Source organism: Mercenaria mercenaria, chromosome 19, assembly GCF_021730395.1.
Source record: "Mercenaria mercenaria strain notata chromosome 19, MADL_Memer_1, whole genome shotgun sequence".
In the NCBI taxonomy this organism is placed as follows: domain Eukaryota; kingdom Metazoa; phylum Mollusca; class Bivalvia; order Venerida; family Veneridae; genus Mercenaria; species Mercenaria mercenaria.
The window spans coordinates 34775900-34787495 of record NC_069379.1 but is presented as its reverse complement, the minus strand read 5'-3'; the positions used below and the strand labels follow the sequence as shown (position 1 = coordinate 34787495).

At 34.6% G+C, this 11596-nt stretch overlaps 1 long non-coding RNA gene across 1 annotated transcript; it reads right to left on the bottom strand.

Annotated features, from left to right (window-relative positions):
• Window positions 1-2038: 2038 nt before the first annotated feature.
• On the bottom strand, window positions 2039-11210 carry LOC128551068 (uncharacterized). The gene is made up of 2 exons (XR_008368595.1): window positions 11055-11210; window positions 2039-2767 (listed from the first exon to the last, which is right to left on the bottom strand). It is a non-coding gene; the product is annotated as an uncharacterized LOC128551068 (long non-coding RNA).
• Window positions 11211-11596: the final 386 nt, after the last annotated feature.

Here is an 11596-nt window from a genome sequence, read left to right as displayed (position 1 = left end):
TATGGGGTTCTTTTAAAAAACCTTGATTGAGATTGGAAAATCGCCATAATGACAAATAAATCGTTATCATGAATATATGAGCATTATTTATACATGCATCAAACGATATCTAATATATATATAAACATTTTGAAAATATGATATTGTAAGGATAATAGCTGGATGACTCTGCGACCCTTACTGTACCAGTTACGTTGGTTATAAACGGGGTTACTGTCTAAGGGTCATCAAAAGAAAAAATAAGCATGTAACTGAATAATTTTGAACAATTTCTAAAACTAGCTGCAGAAAAATTTCTCACATGCTGTAACCAATGCTATGTTGCCAGTTATTTCATATACCCGAGAGTTTACGTGTTATAACCTATTTTAGAATGCAACTTCTGAGAAAACCATTCTCTGTCCAGAAATCACCCTTTTTGCCTTCTTTTTGGAGCGCACGATTAACACGATTGTCAAAAGGGCAACAATGAGCAGGGTGGTATTTTCTGATGAACAGCCTGTCTCTTTTAAGATCAACTGAGTACTTTCTACGTATGGCCCAGTAGTCGCGATATACTATTAGGTCCATTTTGAACGCCTGTTCACTACATTTATCTTTGTCTTCCAGCCAAACAACAATTCCATTGGTTGCCCAAAATTTAGTTCCTATCTTAAACTTCACAATGTGTCCGATCTGTAGATCACTTCTAAGGTGTATTTCCTTTTTTCCTATGTAAAATGAACTTTTATGTTTTGATTTTGAATTGTCTATGCTGTCTGATTCCGGCTGATGAATATTTTGTTCGTTCTCTTCTTGCACTAGGGTATCAAAACAAAGGTGGTCGGATCTGTTCGAAAGAACGCTCCATTTTGTTTCCTCAATTCTTGCTTTAGCGCGCGAAACGACAACGTCTGGAGGAAACGTTTTCAGATGCCTGCAATCGATCAGTTTTACATTTCTGATATTTTCGTTCATATTAAGTTCGAAATATTCTTCTAATACCTTTCGGGTACCGAATACATTGAAACTTTTCAAGCCGTAATGCACACACCTTATTACACCTATTTCGGATTCATCGCATTCGAGTTTTCCAGTCACTATTGCATAATGTGAGATACCGAAATATTTAAATGATATCATGGAACCTGGTGTGATCTGTGACAAATGTTTGACCTCGATTTCATCACAAGCGTATGGCGATCTCAATGCTTTGACCACTTTCGTTATTCCCCATTGTAATGTAAGAGATAGCACTACAAGAACAAGTAATAAGGGGATTAATCATCTACACTGGCCGCAAAGGCAAAATCAATCGTGTCTAGCATGATCAGGGTTAAAGATAGCACTTTGACATCTCACTGTCTGTACTTTTGTAAAAATCTTTCTCCTGCACTGACTGTGCATCTGCTAATTATAATAACCAAAAGGGGAGTTAAGCAGTTTTCAAAAACAGATAGCACAGTTTCTAAATTTTGTCAGAAATGAAAATGTATCATTGGAAAGCTTGCAAACTAAACATTCCAAAGTCATACACAGCCAAGTTTGGTATAATTTATCTAATCATAGACATGAATCAGACAGCTGTTAACATCACAAACTATAGATTTTAATGTGTAAGCTGTTTAAAGACATGAGCAGTCAGCATACATCGACTTGATAAAAATCAGCATCAAGTGAGCGTGAAACTGTAAACCTGTGTTTTCAATGACATTTAACTTAAAAATGTATTCTGGTATTTACTGCACATTAGTCATCATAAGGCAGGACTGGTACAAGACCAACACTGTCCCTGATTGTGTCCTAGACATGTCATCTTTTAAAAAAACAATGTTATCGTCAGAAATTGGTATAATTCAAAAATCAAAATGACGGAAAAAAAAAAACTGAGCCACTTTAACAAAGTCATGGCAAATGGCTCAAATGGTAACCATACTGTTACATACAGAACTATAAATTTGGAGACCTAGTTTTAAGAATGTATTTATTTATTTGGGTTTTACGGCGCACCAACACAGTATAGGTTATATGGCGCCAAACAGCACTACTAAGAATAAGATGCATTTAATTTTTTATATTCTAAGTAATATAGATGCACATCAAACGTTCAAACCAAATATACATGTATATTATGACATTAAAAAATCTGGAATGATCATAACCATGTATTAAAAAACCTGAAAACTAACAATATATATTATTTATAATTGTATTTCTGTCTTCAATACTTATGGCTTCAAAACTATATATTCAAAGCTGCATTCCAAAATTTCTTTTCTGTCATTGGTCCAAATTCATCTGTTAGTCTGGATATCTCTTGAAGAGCTGGTGGCAAGTATTAGTTTTTTTCCAATTTTGATTTTTTTTGGTGTCTTATTTCTAATTAATGCACCTTGTGACTACTGTTACTGCAAGACCCTGTGACATGTACTAGTATCTGATCTTTCCATATTTTTCATATAAATTTGTGTATCACTGTAAAATATATTCCTTCACCTTAAGATATTGCCATCATTACCCTCACGTTCATCTTGTCTCTACACCAAGTTCAAAACTAACAGATAACCATTTCAACAAAACTCCTGACAATTTTCAGGGACGCAAGTCTTAAATACTAAATAAACTTTGTTACAATACATGTACATTCACAAACGCATTATTTATGTCTATTTCTTCTTTATCTTTTTTGCATTTTCTTTTTCTTTCCTTTGCTGTTTCAGCTTCTTCTTTTCTTCTTTCAGTCGTTCTTTCTCTCGTAAACTTTTAACAAGTTTATATGTGAAGAAAACTGAAAGTACAGAAACCAAAATGTCAATAAATTCGGTAATGTAGTTACAAATTAGCACGACTAGGGGTGTAACGATAAGCTAGTCTCACAATACAATATATTTTGGGATACAGATTCAACAATATGGTACATATGATACAAACTGAGTACCATAAATACATTCATGTGACAATATGAAAAACAAGAGCTGCCAGAGGACATCAACGCTCGACTATTTAACAGCCTTGTCGCTTGAATGAATACGAGCCGAAAAAGGGGCATAATATAAAAAGTAAAATAGGGTTATGGAACCTGCATAGTGCTTATCAGCTCATGACAGTGGATAAGTGTATGAAGTTTCAATCCATTCCCATTAGTGGGTACTGAGATACCAGCTTACATATAAGAATTTAACCCAAAACTCCTAAGTTGAAAAAGGGGCATAATTTTGTAAAATGCAAAGTTGAGTTATTGACCCTTTGCACTGCATGTCATATCATGACAGTGAACTAGTGTGTGAAGTTTCAATCCTTTCCCATTAGTGGATACTGAGATAACAGCTTACATACAAAAACTTAACCAAAAATTTCTATGTTGAAAAAGGGGCATAATTTTGTAAAAAAGCAAAATAAAGTTATGGGACCTGCTTTGTGCATGTCAGATCATGACAGTGAACAAGTGTGTGAAGTTTCAATCCATTCCCATTAGTGAGTACTGAGATACCAGCTTACATACAAAACCTTAACTAAAAAATTCTAAGTAAAAAAAGGGGCATAATTTTGTAAAAAAGCAAAACAGAGTTATGGAACCTGTGCAATGTAAGTCAGTTTATCACAGTGAGTAAGTGTGTGAAGTTTCAATCCATTCCCACAAGTGGTTGCTGAGATACCAGCTTACATACAAAAACTTAACCAAATCGGGACGCGGACGCCGACACATGGGCGAGTCCAATAGCTCTACTATTCTATGAATAGTCGAGCTAAAAAGTGTTTTTACACTTGGAAAATACTTGAAATTTTGCTTTAAAGTTAAAGAAACTGTTATAAATGATACATTTGTTTAGTTACTATCTTTAACACTTATTGTATGAAAATTTTCATTCAATTTTCTACTTTTCACTACATTTGTATATAGTTTCTGTATCGTGAAACATGCCTACGATACGCTTATCGCCAGACTGATGTATCAGGATATGTACAGTGAATTTCGATATATATATCGTTACATTCTTAAGCATGACATTATTTACATTTTTTAATATTTATACTCCTTCTAGAAAACCGTGTTTTAAATGATTTCATTAATAGCAGCTCTATAAATTGATTTCCTTGAAGGTCCGTCCTTTCCTTATACAGGCATTACCAAATATTGTATTTATGACAAAATTATGTTAAATACAATTAAACATGAAGCTTAAATTTAAGGTATACGCTCTTACACACATACTAAGGTCCACAAAATATGTTTCTCTTAGTTGTTATTCACTGATTTTCCATTGGGTAATGCCTAAAGAGGGAATGAATGATGATGTCACTGTGCCCAAAATGGCTGCCATTTTAGTACATGTACATAGATGGTATTCAAATGGCTATATCTGTTTGGTTTTTAGTATGATTTGGATACTTTTTTGTTAGTGTTAATGTTACACCTAGTTCTTTTTTCTAAGAAATGTTGCCAAATGTTGTGTATTCTTCTTTAATAAAATACACTACCATACCATCAATATTATTCTTGGTCCAATTGATTTGATGCGATCCTAGGAAACATGGAGTTATTTTTCTTATGGTGACAGGTCAATATCTTCACTCGCATCTAACACTCGAAAGATCAAAATAGTGGAAGAAATTTACGATGAAATTTTCATCACTGCCGATCTGGGTTGAAATATGCTGATTTTGTTGCAAATACGAGATAAAGTCAAATAAAACTTACATGTAGTATTTAAAGGAGATTCAATTCCTCACTAATTTATGTAAAATTTATCAAATAATTTCAAACAAGTAGCTGTGTTCAATAAACGCTTGATGCCCCCGGTGGCATCCTTGTCGATATAAAGCAACCTAAGTCCAAAACGAGGTCAAGTTCAAGTTCAAGGTCAAATTGAGGTCAGGTGATGTCTGAAGATGAGGAATGGTCACAGGACACATCTGCATTAGTATAAAGTCATTCTAGTTAGGGGTATTGATGCTAGACGAAACAGTCCCATTTGGTTAACCTCGTACGGATGGACGGACGGACGAACGAACGAACGGACAGGACAATCACTATATGCCTCCCACATCAGTAGATGCCGGCAGCATAAAAATATGAAATTTCTGGTGATTTAAATCTATGTCCAAACAGTACACAATTAACATTTACCATGTCTACACGCTAAAGACACAAGTGATAAAACCAATAACTTTCATGAGGTTGCACTGTGATTTATCCTCCATTATTTTGGTCCTTCGAAGTTTTGAGGTTATAAAACAATCCAATGTCAAATTATTTCGACTATATTAATTCTCAACTGTTTGATTTAAATTCTAAGTTTTTGCTTCTTTTTTCCCTTGGCTCGATTTAAAAAGGTAAAGTTAAAAGGTAAAGGTAAATTTTATTTACTGTCCCTTTGAGAAACAATGAACATAAGCTCTGTAGAGCTTTTGAGTGACCCTATTTTAAGAACAGTTAAAACCGATTATACCTTACCCCCAGCAATTTACTGCTACCCATTTTACATGAGTCGACTAGGGCAATCGTGATAAAGAAGCTTGCACAAGGCCACACTGCAATGGGAGAAGCCAGGAATCGAACCCTGGGCCTTCACCTTCGTAGGAAAGCGTCTCAGCCTATGGCACTAATTTGGCCGTTTTTTGGGGACGCATATTGGACCCATTCCCCATAAAAAAATAATGTTTTTTTCCTTTTCTCAGAAGAAAATTCCCCTGATAAAAGGTTGTTTGACATAACTAGTAGTAGATATGAACTTTCTTTCAAGTTAAATTATACTTTCTCTATGGAAGGTTACTGCTGCAATATAGTTACCATTACTAACCAGAGGCCACCACTTCATACCTGTATTTCAAAATTTTCAAGGGGGAGAGCCCCCTGACCATCCAATCAAGAGGAGAGTAACATGCCTCTGCAATACGTCAAAATTTAGACCTAACAAGAGCACCGCCTTGCGGGTGCTGACGCTCATCTGATTTTTTTTGTGTAATAGAAATATTGTCCTACCCATGATTTTCTAAGTCTAAAAAGGGCCATCATTCTTGCAAAAAGCAGGACAGAGTTATGCTTCTTGATGTACAGTGTCCACTTATGATGGTGAAAAACTGTTGCAAGTTTTAAAGCAATAGCTTTGATAGTTTATGAGAAAAGTTGACTTAAACATAATACTCAACCAAGAAAATGATTTTCTAAGTTCAAAAGGGGCAATAATTATTGCAAAAAGCAGGATGGAGTTATGTTGCTTGCTGTACAGGGTCAGCTTATGATGGTCAACAAGTGTTGCAAGTTTCAAAGCAATAGCTTTGATAGTTTAAGAGAAAAAGTTGACCTAAACATAAAACTTAACCAAGAAATCTGATATTGCAAAAAGCAGGACAGAGTTATGTTTCTTGCTGTACAGGGTCAACTTATGATGGTGAACAAGTGTTGCAAGTTTTAAAGCAATAGCTTTGATAGTTTAGGATAAAAGCTGACCTAAACATAAAACTTAACCAGGCAACTGATTTTCTAAGTCCAAAAGGGGCAATAAATCTTGCAAAAAGCAAGATGGAGTTATGTTTCTTGATGTACAGGGTCTGCTTATTATGGTGAACAAGTATTCCAAGTTTCAAAGCAATAGCTTTGATAGTTCAGGAGAAAAGTTGACCTAAATATAAAACTTAACCAAGAAATCTGATATTTTCTAAGTACAAAAGGGGCCATAAATCTTGCAAAAAGCAAGATGGAGTTATGTTTCTTGCTATACAGGGTCAGCTTATGATGGTGAACAAGTATTCCAAGTTTCAAAGCAATAGCTTTGATAGTTTAGGAGAAAAGCTGACCTAAACATAAAACTTAACCAGGCAACGCCGACGCAGACGCCGACGCTGACAACCGCTCAAGTGATAACAATAACTCATCATTTTTTTTCAAAAAATCAGATGAGTAAAAATGCACCAGAGGCCATCATTTCATGCCTGTATTTCAAAAATTTCCAGGAGAGCCCTATGACCCCCTAGTATGAGGGGAGTACACCCACCAATAAATGCACCTGAGGATACCATTTCATACCTGTATCTCAAAAAAAATTCCAAGGAAAGACCCCCAGAATCCCCTAACAAAACAAAAATTTCTGGATCCGGCCCTGAAGAAATGTTAGATCAATAAGTTGATAATAAATGACTGGAACTGTCAAGTAAAATACAAGAAGCAGCATTCTTAGTATATTAGAGATGACAAACCTAGCCTATCAAAGCACAAAGTATGCCTTATACCCTTGAAGTACATTGAAAGAAATTAAATAAAACATTAGCAGGGCTTCCATTAAGTGGCGTCCCGTCGTAAAATACGCCAGAAATTATGATCCGTACGCCAATACACAATGTCAGCGGCGTACAAAGGTCTTCCGATATTTTCAAAGGACGACAAAATCAATACACCGTGACGTAACTTCACTCGAATGACGTGATTAGCTCCACCCCATAATCAATCAAATCCGTTTAGCTCTTGATGATTGACAGCCTCGTAAAAACTGCTGGCAGTGTTTGAAGTGTGATACTAGTGTGAAAGCATCGTGTTTGGTAGAGATAGTCTGTAAATTTTATGTAAACCGTTTTACAGATCAGCTGACATGTTTAGCAGGCGCTAATTGCCGACAATAAAACATTAGTATATACATATGGCCAAAAACTTCCCTCATTGTCTTAAAATAGTGTTATTTCTAGAGCGACGCAGTGGGGCGCCCCACCCTGCCCCTTTTTACTGCCGCCACGCTGCCCTTAAAATGTGCCCTCTTGCCTTTATCTTCTGCTAAATCCCGCCAATTTCCCTGTTGACATGCCACAACGATTTTTTTATCAGCAAATTACGTCATGGCGAGTGCACACAGGTAATGAGAATCAATGAAGTGTTAAAACTAATTGATAAAGAGTATTATAGATCCTTTGTAATGTCAAAAAGGCGTTCGCAAGTGGCCAGCTGATTACAGAGCATGTGAAAAGTGCCCTAGATTTCTTTGTGCAAAATTTAAATTAGACCATTGTTTAGTATAATAACAAGTATATATCAATGCAGTTTGATTCTACTGTGATTTCAACTAGAAAATGCACCAATTTTAATGAATATTGACAGTAAAAGTAAGTTTAGAATGTCCGTTCACGAGTCTTATTACTCCTGATGTTGTATGCAATTTTTCCATATTTCCTTCAAAAAAGCTGACTGTTGGTGTATTTCTTATGATGAGAAACATCAAAATTTGAGGAACTATCTCTGGTTTACCCTAGCGGGCCATGTAATTTAAACTGAGTAAAAACTACTTTCAGACAGCATTCCAAAAGTGTACCAGTATACGGATAGTATATTTTGGATATGCGTTTTAGTAAAGTTTAACCTGACTGTAGTAGCTCTTTTTCTGTTAATAAAATATTGATGAAAGACCTGATCAATACAACATGACTTTTGATAATTATTAGTTTACAAATTGTCCTGAAACAGGCCTTTTACTATGTTGTTTACAACATGATCTTGGTTTCAAGATTATAAAGCTTATGTTAAGGCCGTCCACTATCATATTCATATGAATAAGTTGACATTCTTTGTGACATTTTTAAGAGAAAGGCTTGAATGGTTTAACCTAAATTATAAAGTAAGTAAAAAGCCTGTGTAAACTATGTTACTGGTTTTGGGAAGATTTACCACTTTATTCTGTGACATTTCTTTTGGTATCAAGTCAACTCGTCCCCTAGTCAACTCGTCCCCAATTTGGTCATTTCATCCCCCTCATGATGAAATTTGGTCAACTCATCCCCATTTTGGTCAACTCATCCCCCTTTTAGACAATTTATCCCCCTTTTGGTAATTTTGCCCCCCTTAATATTTTAGGCATTTTTGCTTTTTTATGATATTTTTGACTTTGAAAACTTGTATTTAAAATCATCGTGAGTTTTGAAGGAGTTATAATATAACTTATATTGGAAATAGTTAACTTTAAATAATTAGGTTTGATAAAATAATAAAAGAAATATACTGAAAATATAAGACAATTAACTGAAATAAAATATATAAACAAGAGCACCACCTTGCGGGTGCTGACGCTCATCTGATTTTTTTTGTGTAATAGAAATATTGTCCTACCCATGATTTTCTAAGTCTAAAAAGGGCATCATTCTTGCAGAAAGCAGGATAGAGTTATGTTTCTTGATGTACAGTGTCCACTTATGATGGTGAAAAACTGTTGCAAGTTTTAAAGCAATAGCTTTGATAGTTTATGAGAAAAGTTGATTTAAACATAATATTCAACCAAGAAAATGATTTTTCTAAGTCCAAAAGGGGCAATAATTATTGCAAAAAGCAGGATGGAGTTATGCTGCTTGCTGTACAGGGTCAGCTTATGATGGTGAACAAGTGTTGCAAGTTTTAAAGGAATAGCTTTGATAGTTTAGGATAAAAGCTGACCTAAACATAAAACTTAACCAAGAAAAATGATTTTCTAAGTCTAAAAGGGGCAATAATTCTTGCAAAAAGCAAGATGGAGTTATGTTTCTTGATGTACAGGGTCTGCTTATGATGGTGAACAAGTATTCCAAGTTTCAAAGCAATAGCTTTGATAGTTTAGGAGAAAAGTTGACCTAAACATAAAACTTAACCAAGAAATCTGATATTTTGCTAAGTACAAAAGGGGCCATAAATCTTGCAAAAAGCAAGATGGAGTTATGTTTCTTGCTATACAGGGTCAGCTTATGATGGTGAACAAGTAGTCCAAGTTTCAAAGCAATAGCTTTGATAGTTTAGGAGAAAAGCTGACCTAAACATAAAACTTAACCAGGCAACGCCGACGCAGACGCAGATGCCGACAACCGCTCAAGTGATGACAATAACTCATCATTTTTTTTCAAAAAATCAGATGAGCTAAAAATAAATACAATGCCCTTTGTATTAAAAATATAATATAATAGAAAATCTTATTAACTTTTTAAAAATCATAGTAAGAAAAGAGAGAGCAATGAATCCTTACCCCTGGTCATAATAAAAGAAAGCTTTAATTAGAAATACAATAACGAATAAATAAACAACTAACATCTGTCACATATGTTTTACTAAAAATAACCAACATGCTTTATATTCATTTTTGTCATTAAAATAAAAAAAGAAATACTTCAAAAGTAGGGAGACAGTGGTTTCTAAAAAAAGGAGAATGAGCATATACCTGCATACGAAAGGTGTTATTAAAAGGTTATTAATCACATTAAAAGTAGTTGATTGGGCTGATTAAAAGGTGTTAATGGTATTTAATTGCATGAGTTGTTGATTGACTGAATGAAATGTGTCAAAATTGGCCCCTAGTAGAATTAAATGTGTTAATAGTTGATTGGAGTGAGGAAATTATTTGTTATAAAAAAGTTTAATAAAAATTTTAAACTTATTCAGGAGTTTGAAAATACGCAGCATCAAATGCGGACATTTAAACAGCAATCATGTTTTCCAACATAGCAGACTTACAAAAACAAGAGAAAAAAAAACCCCAGAAAATCCTCCTTGTTAAAGCGATCATTTTTAAAGTAAAAAGTTCTTAAAACAAACGAAAACCTATGTATATTTTTCGCATGAAATATACTTATTTGAAAGGAAAAAACAACTTAATTTTTCATGCTTTGATTTTTTTTCAAAAAAACTTTTTAAAAAGGGGGGCCGAAAAGACCAATTTGAAATCGCTGAGGGGGACAAAATGACCAAATCGGGGAAGAGTTGACTTTAGATCAACTTTCTTTTAAGTGTACAAAAAGATAAATGGAATACATATTAACTATAGACATCTAGAAATGCAACTACTGCTATGGTAACTTTCATGTCTAAACGAACACCCTGCCCCTTTCGGATAGCACCCTGCCCTTTCTGAGCTCTAGAAATAACACTATAAAACGACGAAAAATTCACTTTTCTGTGGGTACCTGTCCCCATAAGAATCAATATTTCATTTTAGCCCAGACTTGAAATAGTGAATGAGAAATATTTTTGGTCTAGAATAAAAATATTACAGAGTGGCAGTTACTGTATTCTGAAAGTCCGGGGACAGGGGGTGTCTACGTTGCAATATTTCGTTTCAAATTTTGGCGACACTTACTGACAAGAAATCCTATAATTAATCCAGGTATAATAAACACCGTGTTATCTATGCTCTCCTTAATCGGCCCTGATCCTATTTCAACCATTTTCGCTCAAACAGCTGTTGAAATTAGCTGAAAGTTCAACACAACCGGTGAAACTTAGCGGAAGTATGTGGCTGGGGAATGTGGGTAATAAATTATTAATGAGCTCAAAGAAATGAAAATGAACGAAACGGTTGTAAAATGCCAACAAGAAATTGCTATTGACAAGAACGATAATTTCGCTGAAAGAGGGTAAGATGGTAATTTCGTAGAAACAATATAATCAACCCTGTTTTGTTTCATTTTGCTGTGTGAAAAGTGAGATGCGAAATTACAGACTAAATCTGGCACACCTCGTACGCGCCCAGGATTGTTCGATTATATTTTAATTTTTATAAAAAGAATATAATGAGCGCATCACTACAGTTCTGGATTGAGCGTCTGCAAAATTGATGTAAGTATTTAGTCTATTTATCCATGTAAACGTTATGTATTTATATTTTTCATTGTCTATTCA